The sequence below is a fragment of the Pteropus medius genome, unplaced genomic scaffold, assembly GCF_902729225.1.
Source record: "Pteropus medius unplaced genomic scaffold, Ma_sr-lr_union100, whole genome shotgun sequence".
Lineage (NCBI taxonomy): Eukaryota > Metazoa > Chordata > Mammalia > Chiroptera > Pteropodidae > Pteropus > Pteropus medius.
In genome coordinates, this window is record NW_024348533.1 from 2,983,960 (window position 1) to 2,989,520 (window position 5,561).

A 5,561-nucleotide genomic window follows, 5' to 3' on the forward strand; every position below is an offset into this window, starting at 1 on the left:
CTTTTCTTATCCCAGGAGTTGGCCCCTCTGCCCGTTAGGCACGCTACGTCGAGGCCAACTTATTTTTAAAGCTTTCATTTGTTGAGCTTTAACCACAAGACAAACAGTATTCTAAGTGCTTAACGTGAGTTAACTTAGTTTCCCCTTAAAGTCTAACAACCCAGTGTGGGAATGTTACTATTATACCTTTTATAGATTTGAAAACTGACGCACAGTGAGGTGAAGAGATTTTGCTAGGAAGTGACAGGGCTCTGGGTTTCTACTTAGCGTCTGGCGGCAAAGGGGTGGACAAGGGCGAAGCCCCGAGTCTGGCATCCTAGTCACCCTCTACTTCCCGCGAGACCTTGCACTAGTGGCTCCGTAATAGCTACAAAGGAAGCCTGATGCTGTGTATCTGAATTGCTACCTCATGTGTATGTCTCTCTAGTCACCTGCCCTATGCTAACTGCTTGACTGCATTACCTGGTTAATCTTTGTAACAAACCTGTGATGAGTTCTACTGGTATGCCCATTTTGTAGATGAAGAAGAGCCTGTTTTCTACCTCACTCTGGTTCATCCTTCAACAAACATCTATTTTTTTTCTTCTTCTTCTTGTTTTTTTAAATAAATCCGAACTACATTAAGGCCTAATTTAGGGTATGCTTTACAGATACAAACCTTATGTGTACAGCTTAGTGACTTTTTCATAAATGTATACCTCTGTATAACTAAAACCTTGATCATGATCTAGAACATTTTCATCATTCTGTAAAGTTTTCTCTTGCCCTCTCCCAAGTCAGTCCCCTCCAGACATAGCTATTGATCTGGTTCCCATAACTGTAGATAAGTTTTATGTGTTTAGGACTTAGTGTCAATGGAATGTCTGGCTATGTAAATGCTGCATTCTTTCACTTGGTATCATGCTTTTGAGATCCAACCTATTATGTGTATTAGTGGTCTGTCTTTTTCCCCCAGACCTACTGATATAATTGACGTATAACATTGTGGAAGTTTAAGGTGTGCAATACGATGATTTTATACATTGTACATATTGCAAAATGTTTACTATAATAAGGTTAGTTAACACATTCTTCACCTACATAATTACTATTTTGTTGTTACAGTGAGAACATTAAAGCTCTACTGTCATAGCAACTTTTAAGTATAAACAGATACAACGTTGTTAACTATAGCTACTTAGAACCCCGGAATTTATTCATCTTATAACTGAAAGTTTGCATCTTTAACCAGCATCTCCCCATTTCCCCCAACTCCCAGCCCCATTCTACAATCTGTTTCTATATATTCGACTTTATTTTTTATTTTATTTTATTTTTTTAAGATTCCACAGATAAGCGAGATCATGAAGCATTTGTCTGTCTTTGTATGGCTCATTTCACTTAGCATGATGCCCTCTAGTTCAATCTATGTTGTTGCAAGTGGCAGGATCACTTACTTTTTTATGGCTGAATAATGTCCCACTATATATCACATTCATCCTTTGATGGACACTTAGGTTGTTTCCAAGTCTTGGCTATTGTGAATAATGCTGCAATGAACACGAGAGTGTCTTTTTAAAAATTACTGAATAGTATTCCATTGTATAAATGGACAATAGTTTTTGAAACCTGATCCTTTGAATGAATGACCTGTGAATTTCAGCCACCGTGGTCTTTTGGTTCCCCCAAGAGCCAAGCTCTTTCCAGAGTGGGGTTTTGAGCATACTATTTCCTCTGCCTGGGCTTCCCTTTCCTTCTGCTCTCATTCAGAGTTTCTCTGTATGGGGGCAGGGATGTGCATCCCCCACCCCACCAGTGCCCAGTGCCCAGCACAGTGCCAGGCACAAAGTGACATTCAGTCTGTTGAATGAACATTAAAGTGGCAGCGGGAGGTGGAGGTGGTGGTGGTGGTGGCTCAGGAGGCCATATGGCCCTGGGTTGCATTCCTAGAGGGCTCAGAGGCATCATGTTCCATCTCAGAGCTCCACTACCTGAACTTAAAAACAAACAAACAAAAAAAAAAAGCACAGCTACATGATTATTTTACTTCCTCATATTTTCCTGCTGTGGAGCTAAGGCTCAGAGATGGAGAATGGCCTGCCCTAGGTCACACAGCCAGGAAGGGACAGGGCTGGAATGTGAACCCAGGTATGCCTGGCTGCAGTGTCTGCCCTGTGATGGTGGTGGTAGGGAGTGGTTGGAAAAGCCTGAGAAAAGGCTCTGGGGGTGGGATAGGGGCTATCCCAGAGCAGAGAGAGGACATGGGATCTGGTGCTCTCAGAAGGCAGGCCTAGTGGAAGTGGCCAAGACAGCTTCCAACTCAAAACATGTACAGTTGGGGCCATATTGGTGGTGGCCATGAGACGTGAGCTTCCCATCCCTGACAGTGTGTGAGCCATGGCAGAACAGCCACTTAGAAGGGAGGCTTTAGAGAGAGTGAGTACCCTCAAAAGGGGACAGGGGTCTATGTGGCAGGGAGGAATTTTCTCTTTGGTCCCTAACTTCTTTCTAGAGTGGGAGACTGTGAGTCTCTGTGAGTCACCAGGAAGCTGTTCTTAGGCTGGTCCCTTAGCTGTAGAACAGAGCAGTGGAGGAATTTTGTACTCTGCAAATCCATGTGCAACATGGAGGGATGACTGGGAAGTAGAGGTGGGATTGGAAACTTTCACAGCAAAGAGCCTCCCTCAGCATAAGCTCTCCAGGTGGCCTCTGAAACCATATACTGTGTGTGGAGGGGAGGGTGTTTCCATGTTACAGATGAAGAAGTGGTTGCTCATAGAGGAGTGACTTGCTCAAGGTCATCCAGCTAGTCAGGGTCAAGTGAGGACTTGATTTCAACTTGATCAGTTTCTGAGCATATAGTGGGTACATACACACAGTAGGTTGTCAGCAAAGACAGGAAATGAGAAGTTTTTCTGTTCAATAATTTGAAACACCACACATTTAAGACAGTGGCTGCGAAGGAAGCCTAAGGTGCATCTGAATTGCTATCCCATGTGCATGTCTCTCGATCTGCATTACCTGATTAATCTTTATGACAAACCTCTGAGTTGGGTTTTGCTGTTATGCCCATTCCACAGATGAGGACATTAAGGCTCAGGGACATGAGCTACCTTGCCCAAGCCTACTTGCGGGGAAGTAGTGGGGAAGGGATTAGGACCCTGGTCATCTGAATGCACATCCTGGCCTCCTAGCCCCACTTTCTGTCTAGCCACCCACCACTCTCTGAAGTTGACCTTGAGCCCAGACCTGGATCATCACAGCATGAAACCTCAGTAAGCTTCTCACCTGCTTTGTGGCAAGCAGACAGGTGTCCCTCAATATGGGCAGGGCACCATCTGGCCACACTTGACTCATTCAGATGCTGTCCAAAGGTCTGGGCAGGCCAGGACTCACCCTCTGGGAGGCTGCAACAGTGACTCAGAGCTGTTGGCCTCAGAGGTCAGGGAGGTAGACCTCCTGCTACCAATTAGGCCACCAGCAGTTCCTTCAAATGCTAATAGTCTCTGAAACTTTACTCTGGGTTGGGCACTGTGCTTGGGAATATATATATATATATATATATGTGTGTGTGTGTGTGTGTGTATGTATATATATGTATATATGTATATGTGTGTGTGTATGTATATATATGTATATATGTATATGTGTGTGTGTGTGTATATATACACACACACATATACATATATACATATATATACACATATATACATACACACACACATATATATGTATATATGTATATATGTGTATATATATGTATATATGTATACACACACGCACACACACGCACACACACATATACATATATATACACATATATACATATATACACACATATATGTATATATGTATATATATGTGTATATATATGCATATATGTATACACACATCAAAGACATACACACGCTGCCACAAGACACACACACACACAATAATAATAATAATGTCAATATCATCACACATACATATATATATATATATGAGTATATATATATATGTCCATATATATAATGGACAGATGCTGTACTTAATAGAATCTGTTTTCCTTTTTGCCTTGCCTGCTGGGAGGCTTGGAATCCAATTCATGGCCTACCTCTGACAGTTACCCAAAGCTCAAAACTTAAGGGCAAATATTTAAATATTGTGGACTCCATTCAGGCCTAGATTAATTTTTCTCACTTGTTTTCCCTTCACCCAGGGTTTTTGTTTTGTTTTGTTTTGTTACTTTTTTAAGCTTAGTATTTTTTTTTTTCAATTGTTTTTTATTGTGGTAAAACATACATAACAAAATTTACTATCTTAACCATTTTTAAGTGTACAGGTCAGTGGTATTAAGTAGTTTCACATTGTTGCGCAACCATCACCACCATCCATCTCCACAACTCTTTTCATCTTGCAAAACTGAAACTCTGCCATGAAACAATAATACCCCCTTCACTCCTCCCCTCTGCCCCTGGCAACCACCATTTGACTTTCTGTCTCTGTGAGTTTGTCTACTCTAAATACTTCATGTAAGTGGACTCACACAATCTTTTTGTGACTGGCTTATTTCACTTAGTACAGTGTCCTCAAGGTTTATTCACCTTGTAACATGTGTCAGAATTTCCTTTTTGATGGCTGAATAATATTCCACTATATGTATATACCACATTTTGTTTATCCATTTATCTGTCGATGGACACTTGGGTTGCTTTCACATTTTAGCTGTTGTGAATAATGCTGCTGTGAGCATGGATGTACATGCATGTTCATTTTGATAATCTCTTAAGTTTTGGGAGTAAGAGAACAAATATCTCTGTAAAATTGTCTGGCTTATAGTAACTACCTGATATATATTTACAGAAAGTGAGTCAGGCAAGGCTCCTGCCTGTGAGGAGAGAGCTACTGGGGATTACGAGAAGACAATGGGCTTGTGCCCTGAGAAAGCTGTGGCTTCAGTGCTCTGTGAGCCCAGACGGGTGGTCACGGGTTCTATGCCATATGCCAGGCCCCATGCCAGGAATGGTATCTCCATGATCTGGTTTTATCCTCACAAGAATCCTGTGAAGTAAGTAATATTATTTTCTCCAAGTTAAGAATGCACATGTCACATTCATGCTGCAGGGAGGGGTGGATGAAACCCTCCAGGGAGGTTTCATACCCTCTGAGGGCCTCTACAGAGGGGGTAATAGCAACAGTCTCCAGGCTCAAAGCTGCCCTCACTCTTCTGTGAAAACTTCATGTTTGATTGTTATACCATTTTACTAATTCCCTCGTTTGACCTCACCCTCTCTCACCTCCTCTAGAGGTCCCCTGTCTCTGAGGACTCTTGTATCCAGAGCAGCTTAAGGGCCGGGATGTTGCCCTCCTTGCCTCCTGCCTGCCCCAGGGTGAGCCTGGCTCCCAGGCGTCTGACGGGCTCTCTTTCCTGTGGCCTGCCGTCTCCATCCCAGGATCACTGGTATGTCACCATGGTCCTGCCCTCCTGCACCCTCCCCAGCTGTGGTCAGGCCCCCATCACGGGTGTGGTTTCTGGCAGGGTTAATGATTGCTCAGGGGAGGAGGAGATGGTGCCAAAGTCTGCGGGCAGAGCACTGCAG